This window comes from Peromyscus eremicus, chromosome 11 (assembly GCF_949786415.1).
Source record: "Peromyscus eremicus chromosome 11, PerEre_H2_v1, whole genome shotgun sequence".
In the NCBI taxonomy this organism is placed as follows: Eukaryota; Metazoa; Chordata; class Mammalia; order Rodentia; family Cricetidae; genus Peromyscus; species Peromyscus eremicus.
This window is the reverse complement of record NC_081427.1, coordinates 6,693,044-6,703,098: the sequence shown is the minus strand read 5'-3', so window position 1 is coordinate 6,703,098 and position 10,055 is coordinate 6,693,044. Positions and strand designations below refer to the sequence as shown.

Below are 10,055 nucleotides of genomic sequence, written 5' to 3'. Positions count from 1 at the left end.
AGTGGGGGTTGGAACTTCCAGATCAGAGCTGGAATGGCTACCCACTACATGGAGGTGGTAGTCAGCTGAGTACAATAACTACCTTTGTACACTTCCTTAGTGCTGAGGTAATGGGAGTGGCCACTTGAAGCTCCTGTTGCTGTGTCTTCCTAGCCTTGATGGACTGAATATTCAAACTGAATGAAAATAAGCCTTCCTTCCTTAAGTTGCTCTCTCAGATTGTTTTGTCACAGCAATAAGACAAGTAACAAATACAGCCGGCTTGAATTTATTATGTAAATTTTAAGAAGCATTCTAAGGGGAAAATGGAGGTTCTTTTATGGCAAATTAAAAGATAGGGATGATACGCCAATGAATACCCTCAAAGTGATCTCCAATAGTACAAGCTCAAGAAGCCATATTTAAAAACTCATCATCATGTACTTTGGCACGCTGTGAATAATTTTACTTTTGAACATTTTGATAACCAGTTGATTTTCACCTTCACCTTCTTTGTTCAACGACAGCAACAGAAGCACTGTAGCTGCATGATGGTCTGTGTGGTGGTGTGAAAGAAAATGGCCCCCAAAGGAAATGGCACTGTTAGGAGGTGTGGTTTTGTTGGAGGAAGTGTGTCCCTGTGGGGGTCGGCTTTGAGGTCTCTTTTGCTTCAGCTTCCCCTTGATGTGACTCTCGGTCAACTTCCTGTTGCCTGCAAGATGTAGGACTCTCAGCTACTCCTCCAGTACTGTTGTGCTCTGGTCACAAGACCCCCAAGAGACCACCAGAGATGCGAATTCTACAAAATGCAAAAGCAAGGTTTACTGAAAGCAGTACAAGCTTCGGCAGGGACCTCATCAAGCACACCAACACAGCGGAGGCTAGAGAAAGTGCCCGCCCCTTTGCAAGCTCAGTTTTTAAAGGCAAAAACCACAAGGTTTTATCAGTTAAGGGTTCCAGTACTAGTACAGTTCTGATTGGCTCAATTTTAGGGGCTTTCCAGAATTTCTTAGTTTTCGGTTTGGCCGGTTGTTTGTCAAAAACTTTTTATAGGCTATCCCCCATGTTAGAACATTCTGTGGTTAATCAGTTGCTACCAGATGGCCCTCCAGACATCCTGGCTTTGTACTTTTGAGTTCCTGGAACCTATGTCAGCAGTTCTGAGAATCTGAAACTCAGACCTGTTTCAAGCTGGGGTTAGGGGCTTGCTTAAAATGGAAGTGCTTTGGTTTTTCAGTACCACATCTACCTGCATGCTACCATGTTCCCTGCCATGATGATAATGGACTGAACCTCTGAAACTGTAAGTGAGCCCCCTCAATTAAATGTTTTCTTCATAAGAGTTACTGTGGTTATGATGTCTCCTCCCAGCAATGAAAACCCTAAAATGCGGACATCAACTCTGCAACCAAAGGGTAGATGTAGGAAGCTGAATGCTCAAGAGACAAATAATCAGGACCACAATCCCCACCACTTATGGAAAGTGAAACTAAAGGAGCGCCATATAAAGACAATTGATTACATCCACATGCCATCCAACACCCCAAATATCCAGGTTACCTTAGAATAGACACACTATTCTAAGGCTACACAACATTCACTCACCTTATTCCACAGTCTGTCAGCTATTGGCATGGGTCACACAAGTTGGGTTTGGCTGGTTGATTCCTCTTCAGCTGTAATTTGTGAGTTGGCACTGTTCCTTCACACTGTGCTCTTTTATAGGTCAGACAGAGTCAGTCAGCAGATCCCTGGAGCATACTTCTAGGGATGGCGGAGGCCTAAGAAGGCAAGACCAACCACTCAAGCATTCTTCAGTTTGTCAGTGACATTTCATTGTCCAAAGTGAGTCTTAAGGTTGTTCAACATTAACTAGCTATAAAAACAAGCTCTACCCTTCCAGTGTATGTTCAGCTATACAGAAGACGCAATGAGTAAACATTTTGGGAAAAAAGAACCCAGCAATATACAGAAAACTAACAGACATCAATTCACAGAAAATCAGAAATGATGATTGTATGTGAAGGGACTCTAGCCAACCTGAGCATGGCAAGCATGGCTCTGGCAGGCCTTGCCTTTCTCCCCTATTCCCTCTGCCTTGCTACAAAACCATTAGACTACATTCCTAAAGCTAGCTACCAAGGTCTATTCCCTCATTTGGCCAGTTCCTCCTCCTGAGGTTGACTACCAAGGTCCAATTATCAAAGTATTTAAGTCCAGAAATCAAAAGCCCCCTTTGACTCATCTAATTAACATGCACAATTAAAATTAAACTCCTCATCCTGACACAGGGTTTGCTCTTTTACCTTTTTAAACTGCCATTTGCTTGTGAGCCATGTCTGCCTCCTCTCTATCCAGAGGCAGCCCTTTGCCCCCATCTTGGACAAACACCCCTGCCCACTCTCCCTTTGTCCTTTCCCCATCTCCCTCTTCCTCTATCCCGTCTTTGTCTCTTATTCCCTGCCCTCTGTCCCTCTGGAGCAATTAAATCTCTTTCATGCTGAGAACTTGGTCTTGGAGGTCCTGAGCAGATACCAATCCTTTCAGTATATGTGAAATAGGAACAAGAGCTAAAGGAAATAGATTCTCCCAGGATGAAACCAGATTTAAAAAACAAAACAAAACAAAAAAACATTGTAAGCAATCAAGTCTGAGATGTAGGACTCGGGGTGTGAGGTCAGAAACTCTTATTAACTTTCCTCGTGAAATGTTATGATTAGATCCATATTTTATATTCATGGAATTAGTATTTTGAGAGGATTGCATTTGTTACTGCTTTATTATTGTTGCCATTTTCAGTTAGCATACAAATTGGATTTGTTATGACATTTTCATATGTATATGTATACACACAATCAATGTGCTGTGCTTATATCCACATGTATCTACCAGATGAAATTAATGTTTTAGGAATCGATAGTGTCCCAGACTCAATAGCACTGTTAACAACCAGGGCATACATTGTTTGCAGTCACGTGTTAACCAAAATTCCCTCCATCCATGTGTGACAGTACTGCAGTGGAAACCACCAGACCACCCGCCTCTTAGCACTTCTAGCCATTTTCTGAAGAAACTAAAAACCTAAGGCAGAAGAGCATGACTTTCAGTGTTACAGCCATCTTCACACTTTCTCTTATTCCACCCCAATCTTTAGCTTGGTAGAGATTGGTATAAATTAGAAAAAGTGAGGAGGCACTGTGTGCATAGATGTGGCAATAGTGACCACATCCTGCTCTCATCTCCTTTGAAGCACAGCTAAAGGACAAAGAGAAACTAAAGCTTTGGTGCTTCTTCATTTCCTGGAGGGAGACAGGCCCTTGAAGATACCCGTCTATGCATGTTTGTGTGGGTGACACTAAGTCTGGACCTGGGTAGAAACCAAGAACCTGCAGAGAGGGCTAAAGACTGTGGGGTACAGGTATGCTGGAAGAGAAAATAATCTCTGGGTACAGTGTCACTCTTCAGAGCGAAAAAGGAGTTCAGACACCATAAAGGGAACAAAAGTTGCCAAGACTTCTGTCTTTCCTACCCAGAAACTCTGGAAGTTTTGCTCAAAGTTGTCTTTTCAAGAATTAAAAAAAATCAGCATGTGGATTAAAAGGACAGAACAGTCTAGAGATATGTCCCCTAACTCAATGCGTAGAGTCAGCTCTGTCCAGAGAAAAGCTGTGTTAGTTATCAGTTACTGTGACAAAATGCCTAACAGAAACACATTAGGGAAGAAAGGATTTATTCTGGCTTATGGTTGAGAGGTAAGTGTAATATGTCAGGGAGAGTATGGCAATGGGTGTTGCTTGAAGTGGTATTCAGTCACATTCTGGGAGATCAGAAAGCAAAGAACAGAGGGCCAGCAGTGGGACCAGGATATAATTCTCAGAGGTCTGCTGCTGTGACCCAGCTATGTCCCATATTCCAAACGTGTCATTATCTCCTACAACAGTGTCACCAACTAGGGATCAAGGACTCAAACACATGAGGCTTTGAGAAGCATTTCATAGTCCAATAATAGTAGGCACTTGCACTGGGGCCTCCTGAAGATGCCCACACCTTACCCCGAGAAGCTATAAATATCTACCTTCTATGTCATCAAGGATCCACAGTGGGGAGAGTCTATTTGATCATCAGATTGAACCCACTGTAAATAAACAGTGCTGATAAGGGGACACAGAAAGAGTAGAGACAAAGAGGTGATATGATAGTGGAGGGATAAATTAAAGGGATGGCCTTTGAATGTATAGGAAGGGACCATGTGTCAGGGAATACACACAGTCACAGAAAGTAAGAGGACACTAAAGCGGCAGGCACCAGAGAGAAAGTTTCCAGCAAGCTACCCCAAGCTGCCCTACACTGTACCCCTGGCTTCTAGAGGCCACCTTAATCACATGGCTCTGCTGTGTGCACAGATAGGACTCTACTGCCTAGGAAACAGTAGTACATAGACCTCAATAATAATAATAATAATAATAATAATAATAATAATAATAATAAAACTTTCATAAACACAGTCTGCTGCAATGTATGACGTACTCTGTGGCAGATGCCATTATCTCCCATTTCAACCATAGGTAAACTCCAGCAAATCAAAGAAGTTAGCCAAGTCCTGCCCAGAGCTAGAAAAAGGCAGAAAATGGATGGATTCTAGCTCAGGGACTGCAGTTAAACGGACTCTATTCTGTATCCTGGAAGCTAAGTGACTTTATGGCATAGTAAGTGATTTAAAAGATGCAGGACTGATGAGCTGGCTCTGCAGTTACGAGCACTGGCTGCTCTTTCAGCTGACCTGATTTGATTCCCAGAACCTGGTCCAATTAGTATGAACTGTTATCACACCAGAGCTTTGATTTGTCCTTTAGTAGTTAGTCATATTGTTCATCTTCTCATGTTCTTCCTTTCTTTTCCTTTCTTCCTTCCTTCCTTCCTTCCTTCCTATCCTCTCTCCCTTCTTTCTTTCTGTCTGTCTGTCTGTCTGTCTGTCGGTCTTTCTTTCTCTCTTTTCTTTCTACTTGTTTGTGTGTTTGTTTAGACAGGGTCTCTCTTTATATCTCTGGCTGTCCTGGAACTTTCTGTGTAGACCAGAGTAGCCTTAAACTTGAAATCTGCCTGCCTCTGCCTCCCGAACGTTGGGATGCATGCACCACCACACACAGCTCTATCTTCTCATATTCTTGCTTATTATCTTTGAGAAAATGGCTGCAGACGTCCTTTGTCTATTTTTAAATTATGCTATTTTATTACTTAATTTAGCTCTTGTTGATGTTACCAGCTTACCAGACATATGACTTTCACATTCTTTCCTCAACTGTGTACTTTGCCTTTTCATTCTTATAGTGCCACTTTGCCATTTTACACATTGGAGGTTTTTGAATTACGATGCTTTATACCTAATTTTTGTGTATGTGGTGGGAGACAGAGTCTTGCTATGTAGCCAAAGCTGGCCCCAAGCTTGCAACCATTCTGCCACAGACTTGGTGCCAGGGTTTGAGGCCTGTGTCACCACACTAGGAAATCTGTATAATATGTGACTCTTACATGGCTGCAAAAGCAACTCACAAGGAAACAAATCCTTTCTGATAAAAAGTGCTAAAGCAACTGAACTTCTACAAGCCCAGGGCAAAGACTCACTGCAATTGCCAAATTTACATAAAATTTAATTCAAAATGGGTCATGATAATTATTGTAAAATATGTGCTTAAAAATTATAGGGGAAAAGGAGAACATTGTAGCTAGAGTTTTCCTGCCTGGCCCACAGTCAGGACAAATCTCTTTCACCTGCCAGTCCCCCAGCCACTCAGACCCGACCAAGTAAACACAGAGACTTATGTTGCTTTCAAACTGTATGGCCGTGGCAGGCTTCCTTGCTAACTGTTCTTATAGCTTAAATTAATCCATTTCCTTTAATCTATACCTTGCCACATGGCTCGTGGCTTACCGGCATCTTCACAAGCCAGTTTCTCATCGTAGTGGCTGGCAGTGTCCCTCTCTGACTCAGCCTTCCACTTCCCAGCTTTATTCTCCTCCTTGTCCCGCCTACACTTCCTGCCTAGCCAACGGCCAATCAGTGTTTTATTGATTAATTAGCAACACATTTGCCATACATCCCACAGCAGAACATTTTCAGGATTTAGGGCCTAGTGAAGAGTTCTTATAGTTACTCTTAAGTGACAATTCTTAGGTGTTCTAATTAAACTGAAACTTCATCAATATTAAGAGTTTGTTGTGTTCAATGTGTTGTCAAGACAATGGAAAGGCAAGCTGCAGACAGATGCCTACAGAAATCACCTGTACAACAAAGAAGTAATGCCCAACATTATTAACTAATGAGGAAGTGCAATCAAATCACAAGCAGTGTCAGTACCCACAATTTTAGAATGGATAAAGTATAAAATAAGAAGAAACATAAAATGCTGGGAAGAATTCAGAAAAGGAGATTCAAGGGGATGTCATTGGTACAGTCATCTTTGATAACTGAATTTGACTCCAAGGAAACACTATAGCGACTACCTATCATTGCATTCTGGGACAATTTACCCCTGAAAAGTTAAATAAAATTCTTGTACGTACACACACACATACACACACACACACACACACACACACACACACACACACACACAAAACCACAAGCTTAAAATCATTCATGAATAGCCTTATTTGTAATAGCCAAAAATCACTTTGGTTCATTTAAACAGGTGGAATGATTCCTGAAAAAAAAATAATGGAATATTTACTCAATTAAGTAAAACAAAATTACTCATGTGGTTTCATTTAAAGTGGAATGAGGAGGCCCTACAGATTTAGAAAGAAGTTAGTTGAGATAATTACAATATATTAAACATCATTCCTTTATTTTTCCATGGTCTTGTACACACAACTGATCAGTTTCAGAGAAGTCAAATTTGCAAATTCCTGTGTGTTTCTAAGAAACCTAGTCTTGAGGTCAAAGGTTCTTAATCCTTGTACATTCTCAATGTAAACACCAATAATACAAACTCCTTGTAATAACCTCTCCACTGTCTTCATTTGTTACAGAGAAAACAGGGAATAGACAGTCCTTCCCAATACAGCCATCCACTGACAGACCGGAAATACTAGATACAAGGCTGAACTAACCCTTCTACCACATACACCAATGTCACATGATCACTACCCATCACATGCCTTAGCACCATCAAAAATAGTCCACAACCTGATTGGCTTAGAGGCTGCCACACAAGAGGGAATTCATGCTGTAGTAAAACCTGGTAAAGAACCTGATTGGGGGAAAAATTAACAGCACTTTGTTAAGTGGACATGATGTCAAAACTTCCTTCTAAATACTCATGTTTATATCCAAAAATGAATGCTGCTCTCAAATCGCAACAGAGAAACCTCTTTGCAGTAGGAAGCAGTTATATAAAGACTCATTACTGATCAAAGTGATAAGAATGAGAGACTGGTGTGCTCGGCCATAAACAAGACACTTATAACATACCCCCTCAAGGCATGGAGAACTTTAACAAAGTGAGAACAGAAGAATGCAAGATCCAAAGGATGGGGAGATGTACCTAAAATGATTTCTTTTTCTGAATATGACGTATATGTTTCACTTATCACCTCACTGCAGCTGTGATTATATGTACAAGACCTGGACAAGATCAGACCATTCAACACTTCATCATGGGTGAGGGAGGAGGACTGTCATTTTCTTTAGTGGGGTAGCCGCTGATAAACTGCACTCTTTCCCAACAGTGTTCATGTAAGACTAGGCAAACTTGTGTGAAAGTAGGAGGGGGTTTGCTGAGGGTAAGGCTCTCAGTGGGTGAGCAGATGAGAAGAGAAAGTGGGGAGCGGTAAAATGACTCAAATTCACCACAAGCATGTATGAAAGTGTGTATTAGTTACTTCTCTGGTGCTGTAATAAAGTACCATGTCCCAGAGAAGGGAGAGTTTGCTTTGGCTTATGGTTGCCGAGGGTTAGAGTCCATCATGGTGCTGAGAGTGTTCTCAACTACAAGCTCCAAGAAAGCATACTAAACACAGAGTCTACAAACCCTCAGCATCTCCAATGACTACCCCTGCAGCAAGATCGCATGTCCTCAACCTCCTCAACCAGCACCACCTAACTGGGAATCCAGTGTTCAAAGGCCTGCGCCCACTTAAACTATGACAAACTGTCAGCAACAACAAAAATCTTTTTCATGCCCATAACCACACTATCAACAGTGACAACTACAACCACCACCAGGGGCAGCCTGCTACCAACAGCAGCAGCTCATTGTGACTGATCATAATGTCTCCATGACCATCTTCACTGGGAAGAATCGTCTATCTACAACTTCCCTGGTTTTAAGAAACAGTTTCAGAGATTTTGCCAGGACACCTCTTGATGCTTACCAAAAAAAAAATAAATAAATTAAAAAATAAAGACAAACAAACAAAACTGCCAATAATTATTGCTAAAGGTTTGCACATATCTAAGTGGGTAATATAAATTTAGTAATTAACATTGGGTGTTCTAGCTCTCTGTGAATGCTGCACAGAATCGGAAGCTACCTTTCTGCTTTTGCTGTTTGCCCCATTCTTCCGAAAGTAAACTACACCAAGCTGTTTAATCATGTGGCATTTATCTGGTTAAAGTTATTCCATTCATTATATTTAAATTGCTGCAATCTTATGAAAGAAACGATACAGCTGCATTTCTGAACAGCAAGTCCAACAGCAATGCTATATTACAGAACGATCTTCTGTCTGTACTTTTTATCAAACCAATTTGTTGCTGGGAAGGAGAAAGGTCAGAGATCCTCAGGGGTGAGAAACTTTCAATTTGGGGACCGCTGAAGCAGGAGTAAGAAATAACCTTGGGAAAAATGTAAAATAGGCAGGTTCACAAAGCACTTTGTCCAATACCATACCTACCTTTAGCAAATGAAGCTCTTTCATAAGTCCTGAAGCAGCTTAACCTAGCAAGAACGGCCTAGGGCAGCAAGATAGATAAGAGCCTAATTAAAAAGCCTGCTGAGAATGGAACTGTGAGTTGTTCTAGGAGGTCTTGAGGGACTTAGGCCTGGGATAAGAACCAGAGGTGACCATATGCAAGGTAATTCTTGTTTTCTATGTCTCATAAATGTATTAAAAGGAGCTGTAATTAATAGTGTTATATTACAGAATAATACACATGGGATTATAAAATCTGGCTACGTCCTGTCTATTACCACTTTAAATTCCATAGCTTCCCAGAGGATGTGTGTTATAGTGACTGGAGATGTGTGAGAGCGGTGGTTTTTCTCATCTGGTGACTCATGATGAGCCTCGGGTGTTGATTTACAGAGGTGTCCTGTGAAGTATGCACAAACCAGACGAACTCTGAAATTTGAAAGTGCGTGTTGAAGTAAGGCTAAGCTGTATTCAAGGCCCTCCTGGTATCAGAAGAGGCCAGAGGCACTCTAAATGCAGATCCTGAGGTAGAGGACCACGCTGGAGCCTGTCCTACGTTTTAATAGATATCAAAATACAAAGCCCAAGGAAGTGGCTCTCTGGTTAATTTACAACCTTGACCGGATACTATAGTTTCCTATTCACTGCATTTCCAAATTCACTTAATTTATCTGATTTGATTTGCATATACTTCAGGTGATTGATGCAAGGTTCCTGTCATGGGAAAATGAGTATTTCACACCTCCAAGGTCATTTAAAAAGTGTGTAAAGTAGCAGTGAAAGACAGCTGCAAAAGAACAATGACAATCCCCACCAGGTGCCCATGTGAGCAAGAGCAGCACCAATCTGAAGTACACTCACAATGTACTCACAACAGCCTATGGTGAATTTGATAAAAATGAAGAAGAAAAGAAGAGTCCTGGAGATTTATAGAGCTCACACCAATCACCTTGATGTTGTAGCTTGAAAAGAATGAAAGAATAGCAGTGACTGGAACTATCCATGAAGATACACGAACTCTTATACTCATGGCATCTGTTTTATGTGTAATGATGTCGTCTCTGGTACATTTTAGTAAAAGTTCTTAGTATCACTGTGATTTGATAATCAGAAGTTTCTGGAAGATCTTTACAGCATTTTCTTTATGTTACCAAAGGTATGTG

At 41.2% G+C, this 10,055-nt stretch overlaps 1 long non-coding RNA gene across 1 annotated transcript; it reads right to left on the bottom strand.

Annotated features, from left to right (window-relative positions):
- Positions 1 to 252: 252 nt before the first annotated feature.
- LOC131921778 (uncharacterized) lies at positions 253 to 1,796 on the bottom strand. The gene is made up of 2 exons (XR_009382090.1): positions 1,585 to 1,796; positions 253 to 778 (listed from the first exon to the last, which is right to left on the bottom strand). It is a non-coding gene; the product is annotated as an uncharacterized LOC131921778 (long non-coding RNA).
- Positions 1,797 to 10,055: the final 8,259 nt, after the last annotated feature.